This window comes from Trachypithecus francoisi, unplaced genomic scaffold (genome assembly GCF_009764315.1).
Source record: "Trachypithecus francoisi isolate TF-2019V2 unplaced genomic scaffold, Tfra_2.0 Lachesis_group1, whole genome shotgun sequence".
Lineage (NCBI taxonomy): Eukaryota > Metazoa > Chordata > Mammalia > Primates > Cercopithecidae > Trachypithecus > Trachypithecus francoisi.
In genome coordinates, this window is record NW_022681454.1 from 157,690,059 (window position 1) to 157,709,743 (window position 19,685).

The window sequence follows — 19,685 nt, forward strand, 5'->3', positions numbered from 1 at the left end:
ATTTCCTGAATTTGAATGTTGGCCTGCCCTACTAGGTTGGGGAAGTTCTCCTGGATGATATCCTGAAGAGTGTTTTCCAACTTGGTTCCATTTTCTCCCTCAGTTGCAGGCACCCCAATCAGACGTAGGTTTGGTCTTTTTACATAATCCCATACTTCTTGCAGGCTTTGTTCATTTCTTTTTCTTCTTTTTTCTTTAGACTTCTCTTCTCGCTTCATTTCATTCATTAGATCCTCAATCGCTGATACTCTTTCTTCCAGTTGATCGAGTCGGTTACTGAGGCTTGTGCATTTGTCACGTATTTCTCATGTCATGGTTTTCATCTCTGTCAGTTCGTTTATGGCCTTCTCTGCATTAATTATTCTGGTTATCAATTCTTCCACTCTTTTTTCAAGACTTTTAGTTTCTTTGTGCTGGGTACGTAATTCCTCCTTTAGCTCCGAGAAGTTTGATGGTCTGAAGCCTTCTTCTCTCATCTCGTCAAAGTCATTCTCCGTCCAGCTTTGATCTGTTGCTGGCGATGAGCTGCGTTCCTTTGGAGGGTGAGATGCGCTTTTATTTTTTTAATTTCCAGCTTTTCTGCCCTGCTTTTTCCCCATCTTTGTAATTTTATCTGCCTCTGGTCTTTGATGATGGTGACGTACTGATGGGGTTTTGGTGTGGGTGTCCTTCCTGTTTGTTAGTTTTCCTTCTAACTGTCAGGACCCTCAGCTGTAGGTCTGTTGGAGATTGCTTGAGGTCCACTCCAGACCTTGTTTGCCTGGGTGTCAGCAGCAGAGGCTGCAGGAGATAGAATACTGCTGAACAGCGAGTGTACCTGTCTGATTCTTGCTTTGGAAGCTTCCTCTCAGGGGTGTACTCCACCGTGTGAGGTGTGGGGTGTCGGTCTGCCCCTAGTGGAGGATGTCTCCCAGTTAGGCTACTCAGGGGTCAGGGACCCACTTGAGCAGGCAGTCTGTCCGTTCTCAGATCTCAACCTCCGTGTTGGGAGATCCACTGCTCTCTTCAAAGCTGTCAGACAGAGTCGTTTGCGTCTGCAGAGGTTTCTGCTGCTTTTGTTGTTGTTGTTGTTGTTTAGCTGTGCTCTGTTCCCAGAGGTGGAGTCTACAGACAGCTGACCAGTACCGATTGTCCAGCACTCCCTAGTGAGATATACCCACTACCTCAGTTGAAAATGCAGAAATCAACCGTCTTCTGTGTCGCTCGCGCTGGGAGCTGGAGACTGGAGCTGTTCCTATTCAGCCATCTTGCTCCGCCCCCAGATTATATTTCTTATTTGCAGTCTTGTAGTGAAACATTATGATGTGTATACAATATTTTATGACTAACAGGTAATAATGTCATTTGATAAATAATTGAGTAAAATTAGGATATTTCCAGGTCAAAATGGAAACAATTATCCAATTTTCCAAAAATTGAATAGCTTTTACTTAGAAAAAACATTCAGCATTCTTTATAGTCCCCTAGGAATAGAACTTGGAAAAATAAGTAAAAGTTACAAGGAGACATATTTTCAATTAATGTAAATAAAAACCTTCCAACAGTTGCAATTAATCAAAGATTAATGAGAACAAAGATACAACATACCAGCAACAATGAAGCTGTTCCTTTCTACATGTCTTCTATACCATGCATCATGATTGTTTTCATTCATGCATCACATTAAGATTTGCTGAATGTGTAACTAACCTCCCTATACAATTACCAACAAAAATGTTGAAGATATAAGCGATATAAGGCTAGAGGGTGGTCTTCGAAGTGACATCAATTTATTAATTAACACTCTGACAATTGTTGCGCCATCACTTAGAAATTTGTCCAACTAACCTATCATGTTGCTCTTTTTTATCCATACTATTTGTAAGGTCGTAATAAGAGACTATTGCAGTCTTTCTACATCTACAACAGTCCAGTAAATTATGAGTTGAATATAACAACAAAACACCAAGAGGGCCTAATTCATCACAGATCATTCACATTAAAACCTTGTTGGTTCCACTCACAATGTAATTATTTCTATCATTTCAGAAACTATTTTAAAAATAATTCATCTTATGAATAGTCATGTTATCTGAGTACTTTGCTTCTGAATTACAGCTTTCCCCACTTTGATTATTCTTGTCTTTCATCAATTCTTTGATTCATAATTTTTCCCCAAATTTTGGCTTGCCTTGGAGACATTGTAGGTTCAATTCCTAGCCACCAAGAAAAAGTAAGTCACACAATATTTTTGGTTTCTCAGTGCATACAAAAGTTATATTAATGTCATACTGTAGTCTATTAAGAGTGCAATAGAATTTTATCTAAAAATGTATATGCTTTAATTTAAAAACACTTGATTGATAAAAATACTAATGATTATCTAAGCCTTCAGTGAGTTTCAATCTTTTTGCTGGTGGACAATCTAGCCCTGATATTAATAGATGCTGACTGATCAGGCTAGTGGTTGTTGCAGACTGGGATAACTATGGCAGTTTCTTAAAATAAGACAACAATGAAGTTTTCCACATTAATTGACTCTTCCTTTCATGAAAGATGATTCTGTAGTATGTGTTTGATAGCATTTTACCCACAGAACTTCTTTCAAAATTCTGATCAAACCTCTTAAGCCCTCCTGCTGCTTTATTAACTAAGTTTTTGTAATATTCTAAATCCTTTATTGTTGTTTCAACAAGGTTCATAATATTTTCACCAGAAATATATTCCATCTCAGAGAATCACTTTATTTGCTCATCCATAAGAAACAACTTTTCATTCATTTAAATTTAGATCTTTCCAGCTTTCTCTTGTGGGCATTTAGTGCTATAAATTTTCCTCTACACACTGCTTTAAATGTGTCCCAGAGATTAATTTTAAGCCTAGTGGATCACCTTGAGGAATTTTCTTAAAATTTTTATTTGTTTATTTATTTTTTGGAGACAGAGTCTCTCTCTGTTGGCCAGGCTGGAGTGCAGTGGCGCAATCTCGGCTCACTGCAACCTCTGCCTCCTGGGTTCTAGCTATTCTTCTGCCTCAGCCTCCTGGGTAGCTGGGACTACAGACACCCACGACCATGTCCAGCTAATTCTGTATTTTTAGTACAGATGGGGTTTCACCACGTTAGCCAGGCTAGTCTCCAACTCCTGACCTCAGGTGATCCACCCACCTCGGCCTCCCAAAGTGCTGGGATTACAGGCATGAGTCACCTTGCCTAGCCCAGGTATTATTTCTTAAATAATAATACCTGAAAGTAAAAATTATTCCCTGATATATGGGGCACAGAATGAATGTTACGTTAGCAGTCATAAAAACATTAATTTCTTGTACATTTTCATCAGAGCTCTTGTATGACTAGGTGCATTGTTAATGATCAGTAATGTTTTAGAATAAGTCTTTGTGGTTTTTGCTTGTTTGTTTTCTGAGCAGTTCTCAACATAGGGGTTAAAACATTCAGTAACCCAGGCTACAAACAGATGTGCGGCCATCCAGGCTTTGTGGTTCCATTTATAGAACACAGGCAGAGTATACTTAGTGTAATTCTTAAGGGCCCTATGATTTTCAGAATGGCAAATAAGCATTGGCTTCAGCTTAAAGTTACCAGCTGCATTAGCCCCTAATAACAGAGTCAGACTGTCCTTTGAAGCTTTGAGTCCTGGCATTGCCATCTCTCTAGGTGTGAAAGTCCTAAATGGCATCTTCTTCCAATAGAAAGCTCTTTCATGTACATTAAATATCTGATCTTAGGTAGATCTGAATAACTTGCTGCAGCTTCTCCATCAACACTTGCAGCTTCACCTTGCACTTTTATGTTATGAAGATGGTGTCTTTTCTTAAACCCCATGGATCAACCTCTGCAAGCATCAAACTGCTTAAATTCATACAGAAACATTTAAATTGAGGTATTCTAAATGGGAAAATTTGTAAGTAAATTTAGTCTCAAGTAGCTCAATTTGTCATCTGCAAACATTATATTATCTACCCCTATGAAGTGGGCCTAGCCATATTTCAAAGAAATTTCAACTTCAAAGAAAGTAAAAGAGACATTTTCATTGTGCTTGAAATTTTAGCTTTTTATATGCCAAATATTATTCTTGACATTTCAAACAACACTTATGCATTCTATATAAGGAGTATAGTCAAACTGTGTTATAGCAAATATTTTTTCAAAACATGTCTTTTTTTTAAAGTTTCTGTATGTGGTGTAAGAAAGGGGTCCAGTTTCAATCTTCTGCATATGGCAAGCCAAGTTATCCAAGCACCATTGATTTAATAGGGAATTCTTTCCCCATTGCTTGTTTTTGTCAGGATGCTTGAAGATCAGATAGTTGTATGTGTGTGGTCTTATTCCTGGGTTCTCTATTCTGTTCCATTGGTCTATGTGTCTGCTCTTGTACCAGCACCATGCTGTTTTGGTTACTGTAGTCCTGTAGTATAGTTTGAAATCAGTTAGTGTGATGCCTCCAGGTTTGTGCTTTTTTCTTAGGATTGTCTTGGGTATTCATTCTCTTTTTTTGGTTCCATATGAATTGTAAAATAGTTTTCTCTAGTTCTGTGAATCATGCCAATTGTAATTTAATGGGAATAGCATTGAATCTACAAATTGTTTTGGGCAGTATGGCCATTTTAATGATATTGATTTGTCCTATCCATGAGCATGGAGTGTTCTTCCATTTGTTTGTATCATCTCTCATTTCTTTGGGCAGTGGTTTATAGTTCTCCTTGAAGAGATCCTTCACCTGTATTCCTATATATTTTATTCTTTTTGTGGCAATTGTGAAAGGGAGGTCACTACTGATTTGGCTCTTGGCTTGACTGTTGTTGGTTTATAGGAATGCTAGTGATTTTTGCATGTTGATTTTATATCCTTAGACTTTGCTGAAGTTGCTTATCAACTTAAGAAGCTTTTGGACTTAGATAATGGGATTTTACAGATATAGAACTATGTAATCTGTAAATACAGATAGTTTGAACTCCTCTCTTCCTATTTGGATACCTTTATTTTTTTCTGTTGCCTGATCTCCCTGACCAGAACTTCCAATACTTTGTTGAATAGGAGTGGTGACAGAAGGAATCCTTGTCTTGTGCTGATTTTCAAGGGGAATGCTTCCAGCTTTTTCCCATTCAGTACGATGTTGGCTGTGAGTTTGTCATATATGACTCTTATTATTTTGAGGTGTGTTCCTTTAATACCTAGTTTATTGAGAGTTTTTAACATAAAGGGATATTGGATTTTATTGAAGGCCTTTTCTGCATCCCTATTGAGACAGTCATGTGGTTTTTGTCTTCAGCTCTGTTTATGTGATTAATTACATTTATTGATCTGCACATGTTGAACCAACCTTGCATCCCAGGGATAAAGCCCACTTCATCGTAGTGGATGAGCTTTTTGATATGTTACTGGATTCGGTTTGCCAGTATTTTATTGAGTACTTTTGCATCAACATTCATCAAGAATATTGACCTAAGGTTTCTTTTTCTGTCGTATCTCCACCTGGTTTTGGTATCAGGATGATGCTGGCCTCATAGAATTAGTGAGAACTCCCTCCTTTTCAATTGTTTGAAATAGTTTCAGAAGAAATGGTACTAGCTCCTCTTTGTACCCCTGGTAGAATTCAGCTATGAATCTGTCTGGTCCAAAAATTAACTCAAGATGAATTAAAGACTTAAATGTAAAACCCAAAACTATAAAAATTCTGAAAGACAACCGAGGCAATACCATACAGACATAGGCATGAGCAAAGATTTCATGGCAAAGGCATCAAAAGCAATTGCAACTAAAGCAAAACTTGACAAATGAGTTCTAATTAAACTAAAAAGCTTCCACACAGTGAAAGAAACTATCAACAGAGTAAACAGGTGACCTACAGAATGGAGGAGGATTTTTGCAAAATATGTGTACCAGTCAGGGTTCTCCAGAGGAACAGAACTAATAGGATATATGTATATATGAAAAGGAGTTTATTAGGCAGAACTGACTTACATGATCACAAAGTGAAGTCCTATGAGAGACTATCTGTAAGCTGAGGAAGAAAGAAGCCACTAGTGGCTCCATTTGAGTTCAAAGGCCTCAAAAGCAGGGAAGCTGACAGTGCAGCCTTCACTCTGTGGCTGAAGGCTTGAGAGCCGCGGGCAAAGCACTGGTGTAATAGTCCAAGAGTTCAAAGGCCAAAGAACCAGGAGTCTGATGTCCAGGGACAGGAAAAATGGAAGGAAGCATCCAGTGTGGGGAAAAGATAAGAGCCAGAAGACTCAGCAAGCTAGCTTATTCCACCTTATTCCACCTGATTTGTTCTAGGAGCTGACAGCCAACTGGATGGTGTGCACCCACACTGGGTGCGTCTTCCTCTCCCAGTCCACTGACTCAAATATCAATCTTCTCTGGAAACATCCTCACAGACACACCCAGAAACAATACTTTACCAGCTATCTAGGCGTCCTTCAATCCAATCAAGTTGACACCTAATATCAACCATCACAGCATGTATCAAACAAAGGTCTAATATCCAGCATCTATAAGCAACATAAACAAATTTGCAAGAAAAAAGTCCATTAAAAAGTGGACAAAGGACATAAACACCTTTTAAAAGAAGACATATATGCAGCCAAGAAGCACATGAAAAAAAGATCAACATCACTGATCATTAGAAAAATGCAAATCAAAACCACAACATGATACCATCTAACACCAATCAGAAAGACTACTATTAAAAAGTCAAAAAATAATATGCTGGTGAGGTTGTGGAGAAAAAGGAATGTTTTTACACTGTTGGTAGAAGTGTAAATTAATTCAGCCATTGTGGAAGACAGTGTGGCATTTCCTCAGAGACCTAAAGACAGAAATACCATTCAACCCAGAAATCTAATTACTGGGTATATACCCAAAGGAATATAAACAATTCTATCATAAAGACACATGTATGTGCATGTTCGTTGAAGTACTATTCACAATAGCAAAGAAACAAAATCAACCTAAATGCTCTTCAATGATAGGCTGGATAAAGAAAATGTGGTACACATACACCACGAAATACAATGCAGCCATAGAAAAAAAAATGAGATCATGTATTTTATAGGGATACGGATGGAGCTAGAGGCCATTACCCTTAGCAAAGTAACACAGGAACAGAAAACCAAATGCTGCGTGTTCTCATTTATAAGTAGGAGCCAAATGATGAGAACACACGGACACACAGAGGGAAAGAACATACACTGGGGTCCTTTGAAGGGTGGAAGGTGAGAAGAGGGAGAGGATTAGGAAAAAAAAATTAATGGGTACTAAGCTTAATATCTGGGTGATAAAATAATCAGTACAACAACCCCCCGTGACATAAGTTTGCTTATGTAACAAACCTGCATTTGTACGTCTGAACTTAAAAGCTAAAAAAAAAAAAAAAAAAAAAGTCTGATGATGGCTTTTAGTGCTTTTAACTTTCCTCTTAATACTGCTTTTGCTGCATCCCCCAGAGGTTTTGGTATGTTGTGTCCCTATTTTCATTAATTCCAAAACATTATTTGATCATTACAAGGTCCATACGGCCCAAAGAAATTCACAGATTCAATACTATTCCCATTAAACTACCAATGTCATTCTACACAGAATTAGAAAAAAAGTATTCTGAAATGACTTGGAACCAAAGAGGAGCCCAAATAGCCAAAATACTTCTAGGCAAAGCTGGAGGCAGCACACTACCTGACTTCAAACTATACTATAAGGCTAGAGTAAACAAAACAGCATGGTACTGCTACAGAAACAGATATGTAAACCAATGGAACAGAATAGAAAACTCAGAAATAAAGGAGTATAACTGCATCTGATCTTCAACAAGGCCAACAAAAACAAGCAATGAGAAAAGTACTCCTTATTCAATAAATGGTGCTGAGATAACTGGCTAGCCATATGCAGAAGAATGAAACTAGATCCTTACCTTTCACCATATATAAAAATTAACTCAAATGGATTAAAGATTTAAATATAAGACCTCAAACTATAAATATGTTAGAAGAAAACCTAGGAAATACCCTTTTTGACATTGGCCTTGGCAAAGAATTTTTGGCTAACTCCCCAAAATCAAATGCAAAAAAACCCAAAAGTTGATAAATGGTCCTAATTAAAGAGCTCCTACACAGCAATGAAACTATCAATAAACAAACAGTCTACAAAACGGGAGAAAATATTCTTAAACTATGCATCTGATAAAGGTCTAATATCCAGAATCTATAAGGAACTTGAACAAATCAACAAGCAAAAATCAAGTAACCACGTTAAAAATGGGCAAACCATATGAACAGATACTTCTCAAAAGAAGAGATACGAGCAGCAGAAAAACATATGAAAAAATGCTTATTATCAGTAATCAGAGACATGCAAATAAAACCACAATGAAAACCATCTCACACCAGTCAGAATGGTCATTACTAAAAAGTAAAAAAATAACAGACGCTGGTGAGCTTGTGGAGAAGAGGGAACACTTACACACTATTGGTGAGAATGTAAATTAGTTCAGCCACTGTGGAAAGCAGTATGTAGATTTCCCAAAGAACTTAAAACAGTGCTACCATTTGATCTAGCAATCCCAGTAATGGGCATATACCCAAAGGAAAATAAATCTTTATCCAAAAAAGACACATTTTTTTGGATGTTTATCACCATGAAATTTACAGTAGAGAAGATTTGGTATTAACCTAGGTGGCTATCAATGGTTTACTGGATTGAAAAATGTGGTACCTATACACTACAGAATACTATGCTGCTGTAAAAAAGAATAAAATCATATCCTTTGCAGAAAAATGGATAGAGCTTGAGGTCATAGTCCTAAGAGAACTAATGCGGGAACAGAAAACCAAATACTGCATATTCTCATTGATAAATGGGAGCTAAACATGGAGCATACATTGACATTAATATGGGAACAATAGACACTGTGAACTACTAAAGTGGGGAGGAAGAGAAAAGGGTGTGGATTGAAAAACTATCTTTCAGGTACTAAACTCCCTGTCTGGGTGCAATATACCAATGCAGCAAACCTAAATATACACCCCATATCTAAAATAAAAGTTTAAATTAAGAAAAGAATGTCCTGTCATGACACAATGTTAAATGTGACAAATAAGTGATGCATACAGGCCTTCAATAAAATCACTGTTGAAGTACCCTGTAAAAGTTGTGCAGACCCATACCCCAAGAGATTTGCGATAGTCAGGAATTCAAAAGGATCCTTACGTAGAATTTTACTGGAACATATATACGTATATACAACAAAGATTGGGATCATTTTAAAAACTGGCTACTTGGGGATGTAGGAAAAGATTCAATGTGCATTGTTTGTAGAATGACTACATATTCTGATTTGCCTGGGATGGTCTACGTTCACACCAACTGTCCCACCATCACATCTGGTTAGTTCTCCTTTCCCTCTGAAAAGTATCCCCGCTTAGATGATAAATTATATGCTCAACCTATAATTCTACAGGTTATTCATTTTGGAAGGATTTTTAAGGGGTATGAAGTGAATTCTCTTGCTACATATTAATAAACAATTAAAGGCCTGCAAGGCAGGCAGAGTTACACAGTCTATTTCTATCAGGCTAAATGCTTCAATCCATTCTATTAAAATATTCAAATATGTAATTGGTATAGTTTGGCTGTGTCCCGAGGAAAATCTCAACTGAATTGTATCTCCAAGAATTCCCACGAGTTGTGGGAGGGACCTTTGGGGGCCTTTCTCCTACTGTTTGTGTGATAATGAATAAGTCTCACGAGATCTGACAGGTTTATCAAGGGTTTCTGCTTTTACTTCTTTGTCATTTTCTCTTGCCACTGCCATGTAAAAAGAGCCTTTCACCTCCTGCCATGATTCTGAGGCCTCCCCAGCCATGTGGAACTGTAAATCTAATTAAACCTTTTTTGTTCCCAGTTTCGAGTATGTCTTTATCAGTAGCAAGAAAACAAACTAATACAGTAATACAAAAATCTGGTTTGAACTTTTTCGAATGTAAAAACTAGTAAGTAAGCAGCATTTTATCTCCTTTTCAAAGTAAAACATGTTCGTTCAATTGTATATGGTAATTTTAGTTTATAAAAACAATGACCATCAATCATTATTCTTGAAAGTGTTGGCATTATTTCTCAATCCTAAAAGAAATAGGAAAAAAATGAAAGAATAATTTTTCACTAGTAGTTGAGTTTTTTGCATGGTCTATATTAGTTTTCACCAAACTTAAGTGAAAATTTATATTTTATTTATATTTCATTTTGAAACAAAAATAGTGATTAAAATATGATACTATCAAATATTAAGAAAATGTTATAAACTAGATTTATCCTTAAGAAATACAGCTATATTAATCTTGTATTTAGTCAAAATATGTATTCATTTTATATAATACATATTTTTAAGTTAATAGTCATAAAGAAAATATAATGACAGATTCCCAATTACTCCAGCTTGTCGTAAAGAATACTTAAAATTTTGTTTTGTTCCTTTGAGATGTTTTGCTGATCTTAGCTCTTTTTATAAGATGTACCTTTACGTTGTTACTGACAACCCATAGCTTCCTACTGGTAAACTTTGCTTTTAAAATTTCTCACCCTGCTTTGTGTTTCTGGCTCCTCCTGTAAGTATACACTATATGAAATAACAATTTATATCTTTTCCTTTCAAAATTCTGCACTCTGGTCCAAAAGAGAAGTGTTTCATTGCATTTTTTAATGAATATTTTAGTGCAGCAAAAAACTAGAATTCATATCAAGTAGGTAAATCAAATGTCAATAATAAGACTATGTATCTTTAGATACTTTTTAACACAGAAACCAAAAAAAAAAAAAAAAGCAATAAAAGCACTTGTGCTCTGCACTTTTAGCTAGTCAAAATGACAATGAGTCATTTCTGACACGCAAAAGTCATGGCTCCTTAGTCATCTGACATATCAAAGGAGACATGCAGTGGGAGTAACACAGAAACTGCAGATACTAGGTAATAATTTGTTTTCTTATAACAAATATAAAAAAATCATAATTTCCCATCATTTATTCATGTTTTCTAATCAATATTGTTTAGTACGTAATGTCTTCTCTAGAAACAAGACTAGGTGCAATGGCTCATGCCTGTAATGCTAGTACTTATGGAGGCAGAGGCAGATTCGAGACCAGTTTTGGCAACATGGTGGAATTGTCTTTACAAAAAATACAAAAATTAACTGGGTGTGGTGCTGTGTGTCTGCAGTACCAGCTACCCAGAAGGCTGAGGCAGGAGGATCACCTGAGCCCAGGAGTTTAAGGCTACAGTGAGCCAGGATTATGCCACTACACTCCAGCCTGGGTGTCAGAGTGAGACTCTGTCTCAAAGAATAAAATAAAACAAAAATAGAAACAGATAGAACTTTAAACGTTCCCATGATTTTCATTCCTCTAAAAGAAAATTTAAAGCATTATCCCCTTTTCAAAAATGACAGCACTAAAACCCTCAAGAAATTTTCTCTAGTTAAAAAAAAAAAAAAAAAAAACCTACATTAGTGTTCTATATTCCAGATTTCATAGTAAAACACTGATGGATGAAGACATGTGTATTGAGTACCTATTAATAAAGGTTATTAGGTTATATTAGGCAACAGAGAAGATATAAAAATGTGTGAGAAATGTTTGCAACTGCCTGTAATTGAACTGGTCATATAAGACAACAGGAACAATTAGCATATGATGTCAAATTAGTAGTCATGATATCAAGTGCAATACAATTTCAGAGTAGAGAGCCTCATGGTAACTGGTTTTAACATACAGGATGAAAATGAGTGAGTTTTTTAAAAATGGTAGAATTCACATAGTCAGAAGGAGAGAAGAAATTCCAGAAGAGGGGAAAAATAATGTTAACAAAGTCAGGAACAACGTTTTCTTGAAGTACAGTGACTTGTACAAACATTATAAATAAGTTGCAATTTATGAGCCGAGTTGATGAACAGGCAGATGAGTATTAGAAGTGTGTGTTCATTGTGGCACTGTTTGCAATAGCAAAGACTTAGAACAAACCCAAATCCCCATCAATGATAGACAGGATAAAGAAAATGTGGCACATATACACCATGGAATACTATACAGCCATAAAAAGGATGAGTTCATGTCCTTTGCAGGGACGTGGATGAAGCTGGAAACCATCATTCTCAGCAAACTAACACAAGAACAGAAAACCAAACACCGAATGTTCTCACTCATAAGTGGGAGTTGAACAAAGAGAACACATGGACACAGGGAGGGGAACATCACACAGCGGGGCCTGTCGGCAAGGTGGGCAGTGGGGGTCAAGGGGAGGGATAGCATTAGGAGAAATATCTAATGCAGATGACAGGTTGATAGGTGCAGCAAACCACCATGGCACATGGATACCTGTGTAACAAATCTGCACATGTACCCCAGAACTTAAAGTTTAATAAAAATAAATAAATAAATAAATAAATAAGCAAACAAACAGAATATAAAGGCCTCTGAATACCAGCTAAAGGTTTTCACATCATCCTGAAGGTAATTAAACACCACTAAATTTTGATAAATGATAATATGCTGGATACACTATTTTAGGAAGCTTTTCTTGTTTTTGTTGTTTGGTTTGGTTTGGTTTTTGAGACAGAGTCTTGCTGTGTCGCCAGGCTGGAGAGCAGTGGCGCAACTTTGGCTCACTGCAACCTCTGACTCCCTGGTGCAAGCAACTCTCCTGCCTCAGTCCCTTAGCTAGGATTACAGGCACGCACCACCATGTCCAGCTACTTTTCATATTTTTAGTAGATACAGGGTTTCACCATGTTTGTCAGGATGGTCTCAATCTCCTGCCCTAATAATAAGCAGTATTTCCTGAGATCTTGCTATATATCAATTGTTTTGCTAGGAACTTTCCATAAATATTTCATTTTGAAAGTAATTTTTGAAATAAATAACCACAATGCAAATTAGTTAGCATGCCTCCAACCTTCCCATGCCAATAACCTGTAATCGGGGAATACCTGAAGCCTTCCCTTTCCTTCACTACAAAGCTTTTCCACTGCCTTTAAGTCTGTGACTGTCTTTGAGTCTCTGCCAAAAGCAAGGGATGGTGGTCATTCTGTTGCTACAAGTTCTGAATAAGTATCCCGTGTTTGCTCTCATTCAAGAGGCAGGTTGTCCATTTCCAGAGTACGTAACAGGTTCACCGTTTTAGAGTTAAAAAAAAAAAAAAAAAAAAACAACTGTATCATATCCTTGAAAATGGGAATAAATGTTCATTGATTCATTCTAATTTAGGAAATTTATCCTCAGGAAATTAATATAAATAGCATAAAAACTAATCTAAATACTTTTTGCTTCATTATTTATAATATTGAAAAATTAAAGCCTATATGTCTAAAAATGGGTAGTTAGTTACACAAATTGCGGTAATAAATAAAATGAAATACCATGTAGTCATTTAAAAGTATGTAGTAAAGGAGTATTTATATACATGGAAAAATTTGTTACATTTTGAAAAGAAATGAAAACAGGTTACGTACGCACGCTAACGAATGGGACCATTATTAGTTTTAAATCAATCTTTAGTGGTTTCTCCTAAATGACTTTGGTTAGATAAAATTCACGTTTTCTTCATTTTGTAAATATATATACTATATGTAAATTCATTAAAAATTATCTGAATATAATTTCTTATAAAATATATTTTATAATTACAAAATAATTTATTATAAAAATGTAATTTCTCATAAAAATGTCACCCTGGACTGTACTTATGTTTGGTCCAACCAATTTCCCGGTTTGTAATGCTGATACTATGTGCACATTATATTTGATGATATCTACCTTAAATGATAAAACAGATCAGTAATTATCTAACTTTCTTTAAAACACGAAATCCAGGAAAGCAGCCTCTGTTATCTCAGGCTTTTCTATTTGAATCATCTATACCAAAGGAAACAGCAAAAGTGTTAGGAAGTTAGAAACAATAATTTAATAGCATCACAGAACTGACAAGATAGTAAGAAATTACTGAGCTCCATTCAATTGGAAAAATACTTCCATTCTTCAACCTAAACTATATCCACACCCTTTTGTCATGTAGTGACCTCCTGCTCTAGTTCTGGTTTCACTCTGCAGCTTGCTTCAGGCCAATGGGATATTAGCAAACATGTTGTAAACAATATCTTGAAGGGTACTTGTATGATTGGCTTTGCTCACTCATGTCCTCTATAATCACCAAGAGAGGGATTCATCCAGGCTAGTCCTATGGAGCCCCAGGGTGGGGATGACAGCCATAAGGAGCACAGTCAGATCAGCATCATGTCAGCTGAAGCCATCCTCACCTGACATCAGACATATGTGCAATATATGCTTAATGTTGTACATCATTAAGGTACCGTGGTTATTTGTTACATGGCATTGTTATGGTAATAGATAACTGATACATAGGTCAAAGTCTAAGTGATAGTTGAAACCCTGATGTTAATTGAATCTCTGAGCTCTATTTGGTCTTTAGGACATTTGCCAAATTGAATTAACGTATGCTTTTGTTTTAATATGCCCAAGGTAGGGTTGTAGCCTAAGATGCCATCTCCCCTTAGACCTAAAGCCCCAAAAGTTATGTGCTGAGGCTGAAATGAACTCATGTCATGAACTGAACCTATCTCCCTCTAGACACATATGCATATAGGAGCCTATAAGAAAAAGTTACTTAAGTGATAAGCAGCATAGATACAGCCACTGACTGTATATCATATAGATTTGAACCCAAATTCATGTCAACAGGATGCAATTAACTTGTAGCCATGAATGCAGTTAAAAGTGTTTCCTGAAACTAGTGATACAGGTTTTTGGTAGGTGCTTAATAGAAGTGCTTGGTCAAATTCCTCTTTGAAAAAAGACAACTTTCATTCTAGGACACAAAGATTTCAAACAAATAATTTTCTAACAACAACAACAATAAGCAGCCCATCAGAAAAAACAAACAAATTGGAATCAAGTACATTAGAAAATAAGGAAGAATGAGCAAAAAATAAAACATTAAAGTGTGTAGGAAGACTTTGAAAAACACAAAATATTAGAACTCAATGAATCAGAGTATTGGAAGTTCTGGCCAGGGCAATCAGTCAAGAGAAAGAAATAAAATGTATTCAAACAGGAAGAGAGGAAGTCAAATTGTCTCTGTTTGCAGAGGACATGGTATATATTTAGAAAACCCCACTGCCTCAGCCCCAAATCTCCTTAAGCTGATAAGAAACTTTAGCAAAGTCTCAGATACAAAACCAATGTGCAAAAATCACAAGCATTCCTATATACCAATAACAGACAGAGAGCCAAATCATGAGTGAACTCCCATTCACAACTGCTACAAAGAGAATTAAATACCTAGGAATACAACTTACTAGGGATGTGAATGACCTCTTCAAGGAGAACTACAAATCAGTGCTAAAGGAAATGAGAGGACACAAACAAAACGTTCCATGCTCATGGATAGGAAGAATCAATATTGTGAAATGGCCATACTTCCCAAAGTAATTTATAGATTCAATAATATCCCCATCAAGCCACCACTGACTTTCTTCACAGAATTAGAGAAAACTACTTTCAATTTCATATGGAACCAAAAAAGAACCTGTAAAACCCAGATAATCCTAAGCAAAAAGAACAGTTAGAGACATCACGCTACCTGACTTCAAACTATACTACAAGTTTACAATAACCCAAAGAGCATGGCACTGGTACCAAAACAGATATATAGACCAATGGAACAGAACAGAGTCCTCAGAAATGATGCCACATATCTGCAACCATCTGATCTTTGACAAACCTGACAAAAACAAGCAATGGGGAAAAGATTCCCTTTTTAATAAATGGTGTTGACAAAACTAGCTAGCCATATGCAGAAAATTGAAACTGGACCCCTTCCTTACACCTTATACAAAAATTAACTGAAGATAGATGAAAGACTTAAACATAAGACCTAAAACCATAAAAACCCTAGCAGAAAACCTAGGCAATACCATTCAGGACATAGGCATGGGCAAAGACTTCACGACTAAAACAACAAAAGCAATGGCAACGAAAGTCAAAATTGACACATGGGATCTAATTAAACTAAACAGTTTCTGCAGAGCAAAAGAAACTAGCATCAGAGTGAACAGGCAACCTAAAGAATGGGAGAAAATTTTTGCAATCTATTCATCTGACAAAGGGCTAATATCCAGAATCCACAAAGAACTTAAACAAATTTAAAAGAAAAAAAAAACAACCCCATCAAAAAGTGGGTGAAGGATATGAACAGACACATGTCAAAAGAAGAATTCTATGCAGCAAACAAACATATGAGAAAAAATTCATCATCTCTGGTCATTAGAGAAATGCAAATCAAAACCACAATGAGATACCATCTCACACCAGTTAGAATGGCAATCATTAAAAAGTTAGGAAACAACAGATGTTGGAGAGCATGTGGAGGAATAGGAACACTTTTACAGTGTTGGTGGGACTGTAAACTAGTTCAACCATTGTGGAAGACAGTGTGGCAATTCCTCAAGGACCTAGAACCAGAAATACCATTTGACCCAGCCATCCCATTACTGGGTATATACCCAAAGGATTATAAATCATTCCACTATAAAGACACAAGCACACATATGTTTATTGCAGCACTGTTCACAATAGCAAAGACTTGGAAACAATCTAAATGCCCATCAATGATAGACTGGATAAAGAAAACGTGGCACATATGCACCATGGAATACTATGCAGACATAAGAAAAGGATGAGTTCATGTCCTTAGCAAGGACCTGAAACTGGAAACCAACATTCTCAGCAAACTAACACAAGAACAGAAAACCAAACACTACATGTTCTCACTCATAAATGGTAGTTGAACAATGAGAACACATGGACACAGAGAGGGGACCATCACACAGCAGGGCCTGTTGCGGGTGGGGGCAGGGGGAAGGATAGCATTAGGATAAATACTTAATGTAGATGACAGGTTGATGGGTGCAACAAACCACGGTGGCACGTGTATACATATGTAACAAACCTGCACGCTCTTCACATGTACCCCAGAACTTAAAGTTTAATAAATAAATTTTTTTTTTAAAAAAAGGACAACTATGTTTGCTGTGTTAAACAAAGTAAAAGATTTAAAATGTTGTCAGTTAACAGGAAACTATAAAAAATAACCTAATAGTTTGAAAAAGAACTATACAGAATTTCTAGAAATACTAGAACTTAAGTTAAAATTTCAAGAACTGGCCTAACAGCAGACATGACTATTTAACCTTGTTTATTAAGAGATGTTTTTGATATATTTCTGAGCATAAAATCCTTTATTGGATTTTAGAAATCACATTTATAATCCCGCCAACAATACATGAGCCTGCTTTCTCAAAACTCTTAACAATCTGATGGATGGTAAATGGTATCCAATTATTACTTTACTTCGCATTTTCTTATTTTTATGAAGGTTCAGTATCTTTTTCTCCATTTATGGCCTTTTGCATTTCTTTCCCTGTATATTGCTTGTTCACATTTTTTCCTCTATATTCCTACTGAATTATTATCTACTTCTTATTCCATTGTAAAGTAGATTTTATACTATGATATTAGCACTGCGTGTTGTAACTTATGGTAAATGTTTTCTCAATGTGTGTTCTTTGTCGAGAAATATGGTTATACTATTTCTGGAAGACCAATATTTTAAGAAACACAGGGAAGTAGTCACTGAACAAAAACGAAAAAGTTTGTATTTTTAGCCAAACTGAAAAATGAAAATGGAAATCAGATGATCACAATAAGTAAATTTAACAAAAAATAATAAACAATTGTAGTGATTGCTGAATCGAGTACTTTTATAGAAACCCTACTCTTACAATGTTAATATGTTCATTTTCTTTATTATTGTAATGTATTTATCGAGACAACATTTCTTATTTAATAGCGTTCACATAAAATTGATACCTAAAAAAATACTAGAAAATATGCTTAAGGACTTATATAACTCCTAACTTCTAACTGCTGAATAGAATATAGCAGTTCAATGAATAATATAGTCTACAGGTTTTCCTAGGTATTTACACTCATTCTTAAAATGATTTGTGTGATCCTTTATTTTTGGTCAATTTTATCTACTTGTCTATTTCTATTTATCTATCTTTTAGTAGTCATAATTTGACTATTATCAAAATAAAATGAAATTTCAAAACACATATATTCTAAAAGATGTAGTTATTGGCATTTTAAGTAGCACAGTTTTCTGTAATATTAATATTACTAATTTATTACAGAAAGAATGAATAATGCTATGAACAAAATACATTAATATCGGTGTGACAGCCTACTACACTGTTAGCTCCCAATAAACCATACCTCACTTTTCATGCCCCAGTGTAATCCAATTCCCTTGATTCTGGGCTGTCCTGTGGCTCACTTTAATTAATAGAATACAGTTAAATTGACGATGTGCCTATTCTACACCTAAGCCTTAAAAAGACCAGGAAGCTTCTGCTTTTGTGCTTACATCAGGTAAGCACTCTGGCTATCTGGCTGAAGAGACCATGTGGATAAGTCACATATAGAACAACAGATCCTGAGATCATATAGAATAGAAAAGATTCCCAGCCTTTCAAGATCTGAGCTGACACTAGGCTTTAGCTAACCTATGAATTGGCTACAGTCTTATGGCTGACTGCTGGCGAGACCAGCAGAAGCAGCATCTGAGCCCTGCCCAAGTTGCAAAATAATGAACAAATAAAATAGTTAATTTATTTAAGCCACTAACATTTTGGGGTGTTTAGTTATACATTAATAGATCATCTTTATTGTACTTCCAAATATTCATGTATCTAGTTATGTATCTTTATTATATTTCCATTATTATATAGATGGGATTGGGCAGGTAAGAGGAAAAAAATAGAGCATGGACTTTTACTATAAAAAATTCTTGAGTCATAAATTAAGCATATTCACAGAATCTCTTCCTTAATTATTTTTGGTATACTACAAATTTCTTATAAAATCTGTTTTTTATTATCTTACATGAATTTCAAAGAAATCTAATAGTACATTTTAAAAATGTAAAAAGCATAAAAGTCCCTAAATCCTCAGATGATTATATATAAAATTCTTAAGTTACTTTCAGGGGGAAAAATAGACAAAGTCAATCCAGTTATTCTTGGTAAATTTTACACATAATGATTTAAGAGGGCTAAACTAGGTAAATATCTTGAGATTAAGAAATGTTATTTGCATATTAAATTACCAAAATCAGAAACGTTCATGTTTCAAAATACCACACAATATAATTATGTCAGCAGATCTTGTTCATTGGTTCTATTTCAACTTGCTATGGAAATAATACTGTTTTAATAAACACTTTTTTGGAATAACTTAGCAAAAAGACAGATGTTTGTAAAACAATTTTTCTGACAAAGCCCTACATAAAACTAGTACCTATTTCTCTTCCTTGCTCAAAGGTACAAAAGAAGCCCAGTAAAGAAGAGGACATTCTCTGAAGCCTGGAAACTCCTGGGGAGAGAGGAATCTGCGCTCTGTGAGTGCTCCTGTTTCTTCACCTAGCAGCATGACACAGGGCCTTTCCTGAGCTGTGTGACAAAAGGAAACAATGACTTTCGTGTAGCTAAGTTCTCCTAACTTGGTTTGGGAATTATGGGGAAAACATGCACATCTGCATGCACACACACACACACACACACAAATACAG

General features: G+C 35.8%; 1 protein-coding gene across 1 annotated transcript in view; it reads right to left on the minus strand.

Annotated features, from left to right (window-relative positions):
- MARCHF1 (membrane associated ring-CH-type finger 1) overlaps positions 1–19,685 on the minus strand; it is an 867,095-nt gene that overhangs the window by 542,725 nt on the left and 304,685 nt on the right. The window lies entirely within an intron of this gene.